This window comes from Athene cunicularia (genome assembly GCF_003259725.1).
Source record: "Athene cunicularia isolate RWA chromosome 1 unlocalized genomic scaffold, athCun1 chr1_part2, whole genome shotgun sequence".
Classification (NCBI taxonomy): Eukaryota; Metazoa; Chordata; class Aves; order Strigiformes; family Strigidae; genus Athene; species Athene cunicularia.
This window is the reverse complement of record NW_020799092.1, coordinates 10,237,883-10,254,804: the sequence shown is the minus strand read 5'-3', so window position 1 is coordinate 10,254,804 and position 16,922 is coordinate 10,237,883. Positions and strand designations below refer to the sequence as shown.

The following is a 16,922-nucleotide window of genomic DNA, read 5'->3' as shown; positions in this document are numbered from 1 at the left end:
GGGGGGGGAAATCAAGTTGAACAGGATGGTCCCCATGAGCTGAAAATTTTACATATAGCACACCCCCATTAGATGAAAGCATATCCTTTTACAACATTATTTAGCATAAGAGTTGTAAAAGTGTGCAACACCTAGTGCAATACCTCAAAGGCTGATCAGGTTATGACCTTTCTTTAAGATCAGGTCATTACTTCATACAGGAAACAAGACTTCACTTGGAAGAGATCTTTCATTCACTAATTAGCATTAGTGCTTTAGTAAACCAGTACTTCAATTTTAATCTCAGACAAAATTTCAACTGAGTCATCATTTCCTTCTATTCAATGTTCAAACCTGATGTGAAGGGAATATATTAATTGTTCAGAAGCATCATAATTTTACTGATGGATGAAATTTTATATCTTTCTTTATAATATGATCATAATACTTAAGTGTAGCACCAACAAAAAACCTGGCAAAGTTTGCCTTCCTTTAGGATAAATGGGGGAAAAAAAAAAACATATATATATATATATCTTGTTATAATCACAGAGAAAAAAAAGATGGTGTTCCTGTAAAATATGACTCACTGAATTTTGGGGTTTGTTTTTAATTTATTTTTAAAGGAATCTTAACAGCCTTTTTTTTTTCTTCAGGAAGTTTAACAGTTGCAAAACTTCCTTTTCCTCTTGATATTATTATCTGTCAAGAGAAGAAAGAGCCTCCAAGCTGCTGCATCAAGAGGTTGGCGTAACTGTAAGCATACCTTTAAAAGGCCAGTATTTAAAACAACAGTCACAACTCTTGGTTTGTTACAGAGAAATAAACGGGTTATTGGAAGGTAATATGAAGTTAGGAAGTTTGTCCTAACCATTCCCATCACTCTGAAAGTGACCTTTGCTCTCTATCTGCCATCAGCTTCAGACAAGATCATTGCATTACTGTTGCGCTCTGAACTCCATTTAGGGAGGAAGAAAAAGGTTAAATCAAGATTTGTTTATAACTGTATCATTTAAGTTCTGTTAACCAACTGACTAGGTAAGCATTTCAGAGTTTACGTTCTCTGTAAGTTGCAGAAATGTTAACCAGTGACATAACTGCATGACAGCATCAGAATTAAGACACATCTACAACTTGCTAAGAGAGGGGGAGAAAGAAAAAAAAAAAAGAAAAAATTGGAAAAAAAAAGACACTTTTTCAGATCAGTTTTACGGTTTCTGAATGCCAGTTGTTCATTTTAGCACATCACTAGTCTCAAATGGTGAAGATACTGTCAATCAAAATACTCCTATTACAAGCAAGCTCCAGGCATGTATTTAGGCACAGGAGTGAATGAAAAGGTAGGGAAAAATAATCTCTGTCCTGGGGATATATTTAGATATAATAAAGTGGAAGAATAATTAAGAAATTAAAATATACACGTTCAGACACTACAGGCTTTTAAGAGCAGCAGTGGCAGAGTTATGTTAAGGGCCAGTTACAGCTCAAGTCACCCAGGGACTCCTTCTGCCTCTTTCTGCTCTTTTGGCTCTCAGCCCTTTTAGACGAGAAAGGTGACCATGTGCCAGCAGTGCTCATGTGTCCTGAGTGCTTCAGGTCCTTTAAAAGATAGATGGAGAGTCGTGGCCTTCACTCTCCGGATCTGTATTTTTAAGAATCACTTTGCATACCTTCAGTGTATGTGTGGTCTCTCAAGAGCCATTACAGAGGCTTGCTTTCAGTCAGAGCTTTGCATCTGCCCCCGTGTAAATCTAATTTCTCAAATGCTCATCCCCTCTCCCCAAAATGAGTAATCCCAATCTAGGTTCCTCTTGAGAGCAAATTTTAGCGTCTTTCATGGTATAATCTTCAGCTAAAGCACTCTACTAAACTTTTATCTTAAAACAGTATTTTCTTGAACTGTCCAAAAATGCCACAGCCTTCTTTTATTGATGTGTAGGCAAAGTGCCCAACACTTCTTTGAGCTACAATGCAGCTCTCACCCCTAATTGTCCAAGCTCTCATGACTACAGCCACCTCTTCCTTTACTCTTGGGAACAACATTTGAATTTGAATGCTGGTGCCTCATGTTTCATCCCTCTTAGATGAACCAGCATATCCATTTCCAGCACTAATAAGTTTAAATGAGTAATGACAGTTTCCAGTCATGCAGAAACACAGGCAGACTCAGATGTCATTCTCAAAATGGTAAATGATTTGAGAGAGAGAATCACAGCCAAATTGACAAAATATGTATCTGTTTTTAAATGACTCATTAAAATCCAGGGCAGATCAAAGGGCCTGATAGCAAAACGATTATTAGAAAAAACACCACCAAACCCATATTTAATGTGTTAGAATCCACATGTGTTTAACATGTTAGAATCCCCAAGAAGATAAAGCAATTTTAGTTTCAAACAAAAATACTTGTCTTTGTGAGAAAATACAACTTACTATTAATTCAAGATAAAATCATGGTACTGGAGGTGAGCCAGTTTATTGTTTTCACAAGACACAGCAGACTGAACTTAAGATAACAGAAGCATACCAGGGCTTTGCAAAAGAGGGATAAAAGCTACAAGCTCCAGTTTCCTGAGTGGCAGCACTGACATTCCCCACTACAGACCTCTTCTGCTGCTGCTGTCACAAACCCACCTGATATGGCTAGGGATTTAATTTTCTACAGTCAGTGGGGCAGTCATTTTGGCTTTCACTGCTTAGTAGTTAGCATCATGGGTCTGCAGCCAGTGCAAAAGATTTGGAGACTTTAAAAATATATGGAAGCAAAACCAGTTTCTTTTGCTCCATTCACACAGCAGATGCTATGGAAAACACAAAATTGATAAGCAAGCAAATTAGTGATGTGCTTCCCATTTAACTGTTAGCCTTTGCAGGGGTAAGTCTAGATAAAGAAAGAACTGAGTGAAAACAAATTTAATTGTCTCATGGCAGAGGACACTGGATGCTCTCCTTACTCTCAACAGTCACATACTGAAGTTTTTAATGGAGGGGAAATGAGTTCCCATACATTATCATTCCACTCATTCCCCAGTCAACAGCCCCCACTTCCTCATCTTCACATCACTTACCACTGCCCATACACCCACCTCTACAATGCCAATACTGAAATATGGCATCTGATTCTTCAGCCTAGCAAGCAACTAGAAATTGTGATGGATTTCAACAGAGAAGAGCTTAGACAAGTTTACAGTAAAACTTGCTTAACTTTGTTAGAGGCAATACTGAGTAGTAAAATTGAGGATGAGCTGCCATATTTCATTCATTAATTTCAGAAATCCTAAATAGCCAACCTTGCACGCAAGAGATCTCAGCTACTTATAAAACGAACCACCCCAAAGCAAAAATTTTAATCCTTCACAAGGGTGCAGGAAGCACCCAAAAGACATTATCTGTCATTAAGCACTCACATCAATCTCTGAATTTCCACCTCTCATCTGAAATCTACAGCTGAACAGAGTAAAATCAGAAACAATTTATATGAAACAATGTATTGCCCTTTCAGCCTCTCTTCACTATATGGTCTAAAGACCACAGCATTCTAAGATTTCTTCGTAGTTCATAACCCAGTGGCATACCAATGAGATACAGTTTTGCAGTCCTCAGGAATTACCCTAACGAACATTACAGACAGATAAGGGAGACCATTAGGTAGTTTTAGATCCTCTCTATTTTTCTTTTAAAAAGTCCTCTCATCTCAGATAAACAGAGGGGTTTTCTTGGTTTATTTGTTTTTATGTCTAGAGTTAGACATTGCTCAGCAGAGCTTTCACAAAAACATAACACATTTAAAATACACACTTCCGACAGAAATGTGTCTCACAATAAGATGAGGACACAAAAAAGTAACAAGAATAGAAACAAATTCTTTTAAACTGTTTCCAAATAATCTAAGTTTCCATTAATAAAACAAGCATCTGAATTTTCTCAGGGTTGGTTTTGATTTTTGTTGTGGATTTTTTTATTTTGAGATTTTGGGCCTTAATCTCAGAAATGTTTAAGTTAAACGACAGGCAGACAGACAAGTTGTCCCATTAATATCAATTACATTATTATCAATAACAATTAAGTATTTACAGAGCAAAATTTTGATCCTGAATCAACCCTCTTCTCCAGAGTCAAGGGCAACTCCTTCATGAACCCTGCTACCAATCTTTATCAGTGAACGTTTCCAACAGGGCTGAAGAATACCTTCAAACTTGTCAGGGTAGGTCTTAGGCAGTTCTTGGCAAGTTTTGAAACAGAAGATTTCTGTTCATTACATCCAAGAATAGGGGAGAAGACTTTTTGCTAAACCACAAACATCTGAGTACTACTGTGCACCAGAGTCTATGCTCCATCAGATTCATAGTACATGAACTGTGTCCTTGTCTGAAACCTATCAACTGCTGAAGACAGCAGTATGTACATTACATACAGTATGTACATTACCAGATGTGGTTTTCCTAGGAAAGACACTAAATCTAGATAAAAGCAAAATGCATAGCTGTTGTAAAACTGGAAAGAAACTAAAAAACTATCTGCGTAGAATACATACACATATTGTCTAAAAGGCATAAATGAGGAAAAAGAAAAGAGGGCAAAAGCCCTGCATTTTTTTTTTCTGCCAGAGCAATGGCTTGGTGCATTTCTAGAAGTTCTGGGGGGAACACGTGTCCAGAGTGAAGAGTGCACATTTAGACAGAATGCTAATCACATATAGTTTCTAATCAGTGAGTGCAACATCACCATTCCATTGCCTATGAAAAAAAAAAATTCTGTACCACAAAAATACCCCAAGCTCCAGCTCTGCATCATTTTTAAGGTCAGTTGATCCCAAAGGCACACATCTATCACAGGGTAAAAAACACGGGAATATGTGGAAGCTTATATTAATTTATGTCATCATGGCAACAACATGCCTTGGAACATTTCCTCATTACTGGAAGCAAAAGTCTCATGCAGGGGAGGCATGCTGGGAGCACATAAAGAGCAAGGTCATCTGTAAAATTACCGTGCACTTTTCTTTACATCCTAAAGAAGTCACTGCACTAAGTCTTTGTGAGGGAGGTTTTAAGACCAAGGAGGACTTGCATCACTTGTGACATATTCCTACACAGTCTTTATAGATTCAATTTACTAAACTGACTGAAATGACATCTGTGAATCTTGTTCAGCAGCTAGCAGCCATAAGGGAGACACAACCATGGAGAAAAAGTGTTATGGCTGGCATTATTGAGAGTACAGCACGCATCTGGACATCTCAGTCACTACACAACACAATCTGTGGTCTAGCAGGTAGGAAGGCCACGAGTCTCTCAAATGTCAAGGTGAACCTATACAAGAACCTTCCCAACACTTCTATGGGCTTATCCCACAGGGTAATATAGCCTTTAACTCTTAGAAACTGTTTTGCAACCAAGTGTCTCAGTTTGCCATGTGAGCAAAAAATGATTATGCAAAGAAGTATATACTGGTTCAGAAAGTGATCTGAGTTTATACAATTTATAAAGTGAAGCATGAAGAGAAACAAGTAGAGTGCAGGATCATCTGCCTTTGGCTTACGAGGTTTTGGGGCAAAAGGTCTATAGGTAGAAGAGGAAATCTGAATTGCACCTGCTGTGTGCCAAAAAAATACGTACATAATAAATGCAAGAGGGTAGCACCGTGTACTGGTGTTCACATAACTCAGACACAGACCCACTAAAAATTCACTAAAGTACTCAATGAAAAATGCCAATGTTTGCCAGAGGCAGGCAGTTTAAATTATTGTGCCCACCATCCTCAGAGAGGAAGGAGAAGACATCTTGTTTTATGTATTTCTACCAGAAATAGAAGGACAGAAAGTCTCCTGCCTCATACACTTTGGAGGTCAAACTAGATGACATAATGATTCCTTGTGGCTTTAAACAGGTTTTTATAGATTATCTGACTTAAAAATTGACACAATGTTTAAATAATAAAATTCTCTTGAAATTGAGAACCGAGTACAAGAAGCCTCCAATCCCTGGCTAAGATCTGGAGGAGCTACGACCATACTAATATTTGTAATAAACCAAAGGGAAAATCTTAAGTAGATGTTATGAAACTGAAATTTTATCCCACTGAGTCTATCTGCCTGAAAAGCAAACAATATGTACTATCTTCTATATAGTCTGCTTTAGCTACATACAGATCTCCAGAAAAGCATGTGAACAGAGGATGTGTCTACAGTGCAGACACCATACCTAGGCTCGGGTACTGGTCCCAGTCTAGCCATAGCAGCAAGGACCTCTGTCCTCAGCCAAGAGGCGTGGTGGAGCCCACTGCGTCCCATGCAGCTGAAGTCTGCTTCTGGTATTGGGAGAGTACAATTAAAATCGTCTTGGATATGCCTGCACAGTCCTGATATCTCTGCTGTAGGCACTCCTCTGAATAACTTAATTCAAAGCCTGTTACGATACAATAATTGCCAGAGGTCATGTGTCATGGTTCAGATGAGCACCTGAATTCATTAAGTGAACCAAGATATACATTGCCTTTTTATTCCCTTTTCAAGTACAAAGCCAAAGGAACAAGTACAGGAGACATGTGCTGTCATCTCATCGAGTTGCTTCTTGTCAGCTACTCCATTGTTTAACTTGTCACAAGCACAGGCAAAACAATACAACACAGCAAACCTCACCAACTTGTATGAACAGCCTGGAGGTCCACTGGAAATCACTTAATTTTGTGAGCCAGTGAGCACACAAACAATAGGAATCAGATTACTTTGCTCAAACATTTTGACAACAGCAATCACATTTCATTTATTACTATAATTCATAAAGCACCATCAAATACAGTGTAGAATCTCTTATAAAAATAATTACAGTCTAGTAATACAAGACCTCATTGAAGCACACCATTAATTCCTTGACAGTTAGGGAATGAGCCAAATACTTTGTGCAAATGAAGGATTAGCAAAGTTTCAACACACACATTTCCTTGCACTTAAAAACTGCAAGGAGCAGACCCTATTAAAACAACATTTCATATTATACTTTAAAATGATGGTCACTTAGGCAGATTTCTGTACTTCAAAAGACAGCTATATATTACAGTCTAGGATAACAGAAAAAAAAAATTCCTATCAAATTGCTGTACTGCTTTATGCCGGGAGCATAAAATAGTTGCTCTTTCTTACAGCCCTCAAGAAACCCCACACTTTTATTCAAAATGAGGTGTCACCAGTCTTGCACAATAAAGAGAAAAGAGCTTTACTACAAAACTATGAACTGTCTTCCACTTTGCTACTGAAAATATTTTGCACAGCTAAAGCAACATTTTTCTGAACCTACCACCTAGCATTTGGGACATCTCCAAATGAGCCTCAGGGTTTTATTACCTACCTCTGTGTATTTAAACTGCTTCTATTTCTACACAGAAGGACTTTGTGGCTGGCTTTAAAATAGGATTTCCCTAAAATTAAAAAAAAAAAAAAAAAAAAAAAAATCTTCTTGCTGTTTAATGATGTTCAAAGTTGTCTGAAGCTTTACTTGCACATAATCATAAAGGACTGAATCAGTTCCCTGCTTTGCATCATTCCTGTTTTAGAAGTCCTTGCAGTGCAGCCACCATGAAATCATGCTGCCCATGATCCAGATTTGTGCAATCTCTCTAATATGTTAACTGAGTATGTCTTCATAAACATCCCTAGCAATTTAAATAAGTATTATACTAGATACTAAGGTACAATTAGAAACAGATCACTTGTTATAGGCAGTTTGACAGTCCAACTTAGTAAACTAGAACCTCCTAAAAATCACCAGAAATACTTAACAATATTCACATCGAGCTTTCATAATGAGCAATTAATACTGCTGAAAGAACTCACAGAAGTTGTTGCATTTTCCATCTTATCTCAGATGTTTACAGTTAAAAGAACAGAGACGTTTTCTTCAAAGCACAATTATTATCAGTCCTTTCCAACACTGCAAGAGCACAATATTCTTCTTATAATGCAACCGATTAACCCCCTCAGATTCTCAGGGGATCTTAGCAAAATAATTGTTCCCCTGTGTTCCTTTGTTATTTTTTTTTTTCTTACCCTTATTACTTAAGGCAGAAATTACTTGGAGATACTATCATCAACTTACCAAAACAGAATTCCCCTACGTTTATTTTCTTTTAGGTTAAAGTTTTACAATTAAATTGTACATTAGACCTAAATCAAATGATTTTCCACCTGGCTAAAACTGACTGGCCCTCTACGTCTTCAGTTTAAATTTTCCCCCCATCTCATTTTACTACCTAGAAGAGAAATTAATCTACCATCAAGCCTGTTGGAATCAATCTTCTTTTCTCTTTCTCACAATTTATAAGTCAGAGGCTTAAAAAGTATTCACATCCTCTTTTAACAAGCTGGTTATGTGAGATAAGCACAAGAACATTATAAAAATAGCTCAGCATTAAGGTCATGGATGTTTTACAAAAGTAGACTCAAAAAAAAATCCTAAAGGCTAATTGTGATTTATACCACATCTCTTTTCCTATACTACCAATTATCAATCATCTCTATAAGATCCCTTCTTTTACATGTCAGTGTCACAAATGCAACTGCTGCCCACTCACTCATCAACTGCACAGCAGAGACCACCTCTCAGCTAGCCCTGCAACTTGTAAACACTGGCATACTGCAGAAAAGGTTTTATTCTTTCCCAGTTATGGACTTTTTTAAAAAAAAAACCCTTTTTTTTCTTTAAAAAGAAGTCCTTCACAAAGACTTCATAGGTGAAAGCACAGCTTCTCTCATCTCAGCTCTCCCACACATTGTACCTTGGTATGGTCTGTACCACCAACCTCACCATCTCCAGCATTCATGAAGAAACCTGTATCTAGAACAATAATACAACCACCAGTACTGAAGCTTTTATTACTGCAATTACAACAAAGCAGCTGGTGGTAATAATAATACTACTTAACATTTATATGGTGCTTTATATCTTCAAAAGGCTGTATAAACACTTGATAATTAAGCCTCACAGAATTCCTGAGAGACAGATATATTTTTTGTTTGTAAGTAGGAAAACTGAGGCAAAGAGACAAAACAGCTGTATCCAAAATCAAAATCTTTAGGTGATTATAAAAAGAAGAATGGAGATCTCTCTGGACAATAAGAGCTTTCAGAGTTATAAAAGTACAGCTTAAAATACTCAAATAATCCAATGGGACATAAACTCTCATGCTCTGCACATCCTCCCCCTCCAAAAAAGTCAGCAAACACCTTCCCCAGGAAGATGCCGTTCACTGGTGCCGGCTGCTCTGCTGTGGAGCACAGAACACTGGACTGCACAGGCCAGTAGGACCATCGCATCTGCCAACCCCCCAACCTGGAAGTCCGAGCCACTCTAAGTCAAACTGTTGTTAAGCTGCACAAAACTGTGACTTCAATCGGTCACCACGACGACTGGGCCTCAGCAGCAACCTGTCTCTCTACATGGCATTAAACCTTTAGAGAAGGCATTACTTTTAAAACTCTACCCCACAAGGACTTGACTTACCAATGTAATTTCCCATACAATATGTCCCACTGAGATCAAGAGATCTGAAATGCATTTCAGAAGACACTGGAAAAAAGACTAATGGCACAAAAGGGTCAAAGGGTTTGTTTGTGAGCAAGAAAAAGCTTTACTGCAAGAAGTGCGTAAAGCGCATTCTGTGAAGCTGGACATGGAGCACTGTTTGCAGCCAGTGAATGAAGTAAAACAAAAAGGTAGGGAAAACTTTAAATTTATATCAAGACTCAAGAGCAGGACAGACCAGAATACAGAAGATGGTGGAGAAACATGGCTCAGGCAAGTGGAGAAGGAAGGAAGACATTAAGAGCGCACCCAGAGGCCAGGTTGAGCAGGGAGAAGAACACCAAGGCTCAAAGTACAGCAGTGCTTGTAGTACAGAAGGGAAACAGTGACTGCAATGGAGAAGCTGTTTGTTTCTTAGCAGTGGTAGGACATTTGTCACACAGGGGTGAGTTACCTAAGGGGCACTTAAGGTACAAAGTCCAGATTCCTCACTCTGTCCTACCCTCTGTACATGAGATACTAACAGGCTAATGACCAGCATGCGTGGATTTGTTAGCCATAACAACGTTTGCAGCTAAATAGGAACAGACTCCACCCTCTTACCTTCCAGAACTCTGCCCTCACCCCTGGACAATTCTTTATCCTTAAATACAGGAAGAAAAGGAAAAAGAAGAGATGAAACATTATAATTCCACTTTGGGAAAAGTGAGGCCAAGACACTGAAGTGAAAGAAGAAAAATGTGTATTTAAATACACAGATTGACACCCAATTCTGAATGTGAAACATAGATTTATATTTATTTCTTCAACTGAAGGCAGTATAATGCACTCACTGGCTTCTCAAGACATGCAAAACTGAAAATTATTTTAAAGGCACATCTATAAATGTCTGACTTTTCCACTCCATTTTTAAAATGGCATGGAAGGTCAACAAGCTGAACTTTATTACAACTTGATATCACAGACTTCTCATGATTTAACTCAATTTCATTGCATGATCCTCGCTGTATCATTGTTGTATGCAGTCAGTATAGAGTAAGAACTGCACATTCCAAATATTTTTGTGATGTACACTGGGATTCTCACAGGCACCAAGCTCTCACCAATCTTACATCAACCAGATACCTAACTCCCTGAAACACCAAGTGTTACACCCTTATGGATTAGAAAAAGAAAGCTTTCTCAAGGCTAATTACTCCAAATCATATTTTACACTGGAAACAAAGAGATCTTTGACTCAGGAAAGAGAGAAGACACCACCTCAGACACACTGTGGAAGCAAGCAAAAAGAAATGGCATTGGAAGAAGGAAGAGTACATCAGATCCAAGAGCAGAGTCCTCAGTATTCATGAAAGGAGCATTCGGAGGGATGACTTAATATTAAGCCCTCTCAACAACCCCAGAACGTAAGCGCTCATTAACCAAAGTTCATGCTTCAGGTGAAAGACAAATCACTAGGAGCATTAAGCAAACAAATCTCATCAATGTCAAATTCTACCTAAAGTTAAAACACTGATAAAATTGGGATAAACTTGTATCTCACCAGGCAACTGCAAGCACTGAAGAGCAAATGGACTTCTCTGATCTCATGTATTTCAGATCAAGTTTTATGCAGCTGATTTGGGGGGGGTATGTTAAATATTGCTTCACTTTCCTAATGGGTCTGGACCTATAGTAATGAACAGCAAAAGGGAACTACTATTAACATCTCACTTTCAGCTTCTCTTTGCATTTGAGCCAATTTCTGGAAGGCAAGGGCGAAAAGAGGGGAGAAGCAGCAAGTCCAGTGTCTGCTTTCCTACTTCGTCAAACTTTGAAAATTCTTTTATATGCAGGAGTAGAAATCAAAGTAATACACACAAACCCCCATGAGTCATCCCTTTATTTTCTAGTTACAAACATCCTTGAGCTACAGATATTAAGGCTAAGAGTGATACTCTTGCAGTAGGTTAAGTCTGAAGCCATCAGTAATGAAGATGGCTGTTATGCTTCAGAAAACTACACAACAGAAAACCACACAGAAATGTATAACTTAAGGAGAGATGTACAAATTCCATGGAAAATACTAACCTGCACCTGTGAAGCTAGAGACATCTGCTAACTGTCTATCCAGAATGCATAAGACTGCTGACGTCTATTCAGACAAAGACAAAGAAAGTAATTTGTAATTCGATATTTCCACTTTAGGTCTTAACCCTGTGGAGATTCACAGTATGAGTAACTTTAATTACTGAGACAGTGGCATAGATAGGGAAGGGAAGAAAGAACTGGAAGCATTCAACTAGTCGCATTCAAGGCCCTGAATTGATTAATATTTAAAAAATTTATTAAAACTGACAGTACAGAATAAAATCAAAGGCACATGTTAGTGATTGTGGGCTCATGGTCACAGCTCAAAATGAAAACAGGTCCTCAAAAGCTAATGCTAACAATGTTTTCATTTGTAACTGATTCATTTTTTATTCCCTCAGTGTCCATGACACAATTAAAAACAAAAAAAATCCCCCTCCACAAAACAGATGCGAAGGTTGCTTTTTCCCACATCATTACAGTCTTTCCAAGAAGGCTGTGACTAACCTCACCAGGCAACAAGCAGAATTATTAGGATCTCTTGAGTATCAAATGCTATAAAAGATACTTTGTCTTACCTTTCCATTTCAGTGAATGAAGAGCTCTGTTTTGTAAACAGTTATGCAAATGCTTTTCTACACCACCACCCCCAAACGTCTCACTGACTTAGACAAAACTTTAAGCAACTTTATACCCAAGTTCATCTATGGGCACAACAGAGGGAAACCCAGCAGTCACTCAGGGCTGCAGTAACAGATTAAGTTCTTGGCAAAATGTAAAATTCAGATGACAGAAATCATCTATCTTGAGATCTAGGGTGAGAAACTGAAATTCCCAGGTATCAGGGTTAAATCAAGATTTGTAGGAAACTATGAGAAATTCAGCGTGTTGGATGAATCAGAGTCTAACTCTGGAGTTGAAATAAAAATGACAGCAGTTACAGCCCTCCCTGAAAGCAGGGATTCCAGTTTTCGGTAATGCATATCATTTAATATTGGAAAAACTAGAGAAGTAACACTCAAAGAAAGAAATTCACTTCTTAGTCCTTTTCTTTTTTTCCTTTCAATGTGAAAATTCAATATATAACTGCACTGTTAGTTTAGTTACCACTGGTATTTTTAGTGAGTTACAGTTTTAGTGGGTATTGTGTAAGTATGGTCCTACTAGGAGGAAAAAGGGTATTTCGGGCATCATGCCGCGCTCTGTACCACAAAACTAATACTAAGGCTTCAAAAATCAGTTAAAAGCCATCCAAACGCAAGCAGTTGATTAGCCTCCTTAGGAACCTAGCTCAGGACTAGAACTATAAAAACTCTGAATCTGTATGGACAGCGGGGACACAGAACCAGATGCTGTTAAGTGAGAAAACAAGAAGAAATCCTGTTTGCAAAAGAAATGTGAGAAACAGACCTATCCACAAGCAGAATGCACACACCTCTCCAAAGCACCTTTCCAATTCTCTTTGAATGAAGACTTTAGGATCAGGCCACAGACGCTGTACTGTAACACAGCTCTGAGGTGTTAAATGTCTTTTCTTTCTGGTCACCAGCCCCGCAGCAGAAAGAGAAGTCTGGAGAGGTTACAAACCACAGGACTCCATTTTTCTGTCTGGCACAGCTGAAAGCAAGAAAATCTCGTACCTTTGACCAGTCATTCACCTTTCAAGAAGAGAGAGTGATGCACGAATTGTAATTAGAAGTAGAAAAGCAACAAGTGCTAGACACTGAAATCAAAGTTACCAAGCACTTTATTAAAGTAGTCTTCATTGTGTGGACTTGAAGTCTTCTGTTATCTCACTGCAGTAGCTGAAAAGTTCTTATAATCTGTTTTGACCCTCAGGGCAATTATTCAACTTCAGATGTTTAGATTTTAATAAACTTTCACCCATAGGGGAAAAAATGCAGCAGTTAACATGACGGACTTGCCATTTATAGCTAGACTATGGACAGAAAAAAATCAATCATATTTCACAAATTTAGTTTTTGCCAAGTGCAAAGCTTCTGTATTTTTTTCCGTCTGCGCAGTCACAGCAGAAGGAAGTATCTTTAGATCAATCTTGCCCTCTCTATTATCATTATATATAACCCAGCACCTAATCACTGTTGGGTGTTGTGGGAAGTTACTGCCTTCCAATTAAATCTAATGGGATGCTTTGGCTGCTTTCAAAATTACACGCACTCAGAAACATTCATTCAGAGCTATGAGAAGGCATAACTCAATAATGCAGCCATTTTGAGTATGTGACAATACAAGCCAGTTGTACTATGAAAGTCCAAATCCACTGCTACTTCCACAGCCTCTCCCAGTAAATGCAAGCAGCAGCCTCAACCTGCTTCTGTGGAGCCTTGACGATACCTGTATGCTAATAATGCTACACTCACAGTGAACTGTGAATCAAGATGAGATCTGCTGTGTCTCCCTTACACCTTGGAAACCCTGTAAGCTCTTTGCAGTCCCCACTGCTCACTGAGAGGAAACAACCAACCCATTTCAAGTCCAGCCTTGGAGAGGACCACTTCTCCAAGGGCAAGGGTTGCAGCATTGCCATGGGTACTCCATGGAAAGGTCACACAATGCTGACTCTGTATTTCCAGTTACTAACAACAAAACCAGTCATTTTTATGTTTTCCCATGCAAGCAACTTTTGTAGCTGACATACAGATGTTGCACCATCGCAAACAAGAAGACAGTCAGTCAGAAGGGAGGAGGACCACATTTTTGATGATGAAGGAGAAGCCCGATTAAAACATGATCTACACTGCAAAGGCCCACGAGATCTATCATTTGGTTAATATTTCAGCAGACACAGCACAGAGCAGTAATACTTTTATCTTCAGTACTTCACTTAAGTAAACAAACCTGACTCCACCAAAGGTCATACTGCTGCATGTCTATAACTCTAGAGGGTACAGGACCCACTAGCCAAGGCAAAGCACAGTTTCTAAATGGAAGGGTTGGTTCACAAACATCTTTTTCAACAAGAAAAACGTGTACCACCCTTCTCTTGCCTGCTACTAGTGGGCTTAAACTAGGGTTTAGTAGAAGCTGCAGTGCTTTTCACAGATACAGTGCAGACCTACCGAGGTTACAGGGGGGGTTGGAGCACCTTACACCACACCACAAATTGCCATAAACCTATTTTCCACTGCGTGTCCAGATCATCCTTCGTGTGCTGGCACGATGCGTAAGGGAACACATGTCATGGCGATGCGAGGGGCAGAAAGGGGAAGAACGCTAGGAAGAGTTATCAGACAGAGGGAAAGGGCTGAACAGTGGAGAAGGAAGACAGCAGGGCAGAGCACCGAAGAGACAAGGGCATGCAACAGGATTACCCCACCTGAAAGCTGCCCTTTGCCATCTACCAGCAATACATGCCAGTTTCGGAAAAGCCAGCTTAACCGCCGGAGAAAAAATACCAGAATAAGGACAGAAAGCCATGTCATCTGGTAGAAGGTGAGGCAGGAGGAGGAAGAGGAGGGCACAGGCGCGGACGTTGCCCTTCCTGGGCAGCGACGGGGCTCCTCACCCTGCCGCCCGCCGGCGGGAGCCCGGAGGACAAGATGCGAGCAGGTGCGGCGGCGGCTCGCGTCACCGCGAGGGGGGAGAAGGGTACACGTACCCCGATACATCCCCGCACACACCCTGGCAGAGCTGCCTGGGTGCGAAGCCACGGGGGGCAGGGAAAGGCTGCAGCAGAGAGCGCCGTCCCCGGCCGCCGAGCCGGGCACAGCCCGGGGGCCCGGGAGGGAGTTTCTCCAGGGCGCCATGCGGGCTGTGGGCGCTGCCCGGGGTGCGGGGCCGCCGCGCCGCTCCTCCCGCTCCTCCCGCGGTTTACAGAGCGCTCACGGAACGCAAAGGTACCGATTGAGAGCTGCCCCCCCGAGCTGGATTGACATGCGGGAGTTGTTTAAAGTGATCATAAGCGTTCATCAAAAGAAAAGAAAAGAAAGCCACACACAAAACCTACCAAAGCTCCAAAGCAAAATCCTTCCCAAAGAAGTAGGTGTACGTAAACCACCTTTGGAACGAGTGGGCTGCGAGAACAAAAGTCTCCCGTCCTCACTCGAAATCCCAGATGAAATCTCCCAGCTGTTTATGTTGTTTCCATCTGGCACCACATTCCTCCTGATCCTGACAACTTACACGTGGCTTTCACTCAGCACAGGGGAATAGTCCCATGCACAGATAATATTGGCATGCTTACAGGTAGCCAAAGTCCTCACACTATGCCGTTGCCACGCTTGTGATTTCTATAACGAGCCACTTCCACTCCTAAAATCGGGCTGTTGCCTGAGAATCTGTTTTCACTGATTTCACTTTCAGATCAGTTTTTGTCTTTTTTGACTCCAGAGAAAAGCTAGAAAACATAAATCTTTCAACAGCGTTGGACAGATGAAAATAAACCCCTTCAGGTAGTATATAGGAGAGCTAATCTGATTTTTGAGGCTCCATTCCTGATTTTTTTATAGGATTGAATTGCCAATCCTGAAAGATTTACAAACCTGCTCAAGTATATACCCGAGTTTCCTTCCAGGCTTCACTGAGATTCCTCACAAAGATCAAAATCAGATCTAGACCAACCACAAAGACATTTCTAGGACTGAGCCACGGTTATCCACACACAGCAACAGGTCCTTTATGCCACAAAGTTTCTGTGATTCCAGGCCCCCTTCAAGAAACCCGAGGAGGAAAAGTATAAACTAATGAAAGAGCAGCTGCTTGCTGAAATTTCCACTCAGTTCCAAGAAGAGAGACTTGGCAGATCCTTGCTTTTCGTAACACTCCGTGACTCATTTGCAGAGGCAGGTGAAGTCAGAGCCATCACTGCCAGAGTCGTGGCCCTGACAGCTTCTCCAGGAAGGACATGAATTTTCCTAAACACTTTTTTAAAATGAAGAAAGGAAGATATCGCTCAGCTACTGTTTGCAGCAGTTTGGTTGTTGAATCTTCTCAAGTGGTGCTAGTCGATCCTTGACCTGGTGTTTTCCAGCAAATCTTTCTAAGAATAAGGTCTTAGGTCTGCAAATTGGGTTATTTTTCCAGGCTCCCTGGTAGGTTCAGAGCTGAAGGCAGTGGGCAGCAGGCAGGCATGAAACTCACTGCGGGCTCCCAGAAGCCAGACAGGAGAGTGTAACCCGACCTTGCAGATCAGGCTGGGAGAGGTGGGGCCTCACTCCACAATCCCTTAGGAATTCACCTTAACCCTGCTTCAAAAAAATTAAAAAACACCTTAGAGAAAAAGAAAAGCAGTTCAGCCAACTTCCTCTTCCTGACTCTGAGCTGCCAAAGCCCCTTATCACGCTGCATCTTCTAATGGTTCTGTCTCTGCTACTTTTTCTGTTCCAGAGAGTCCTC

The 16,922-nt window shown here is 40.3% G+C and overlaps 1 protein-coding gene across 1 annotated transcript in view; it reads right to left on the bottom strand.

Annotated features, from left to right (window-relative positions):
• The window catches only part of EPS8 (epidermal growth factor receptor pathway substrate 8), a 139,370-nt gene extending 122,702 nt beyond the window's left edge, over positions 1–16,668 (bottom strand). Inside the window, exon 1 of the mRNA XM_026867839.1 lies at positions 16,070–16,668. The gene's annotated coding sequence lies outside the window, so the exon portion shown is untranslated. The remainder of the gene's footprint in view (positions 1–16,069) is intronic.
• Between the last annotated feature and the right edge of the window lie 254 nt (positions 16,669–16,922).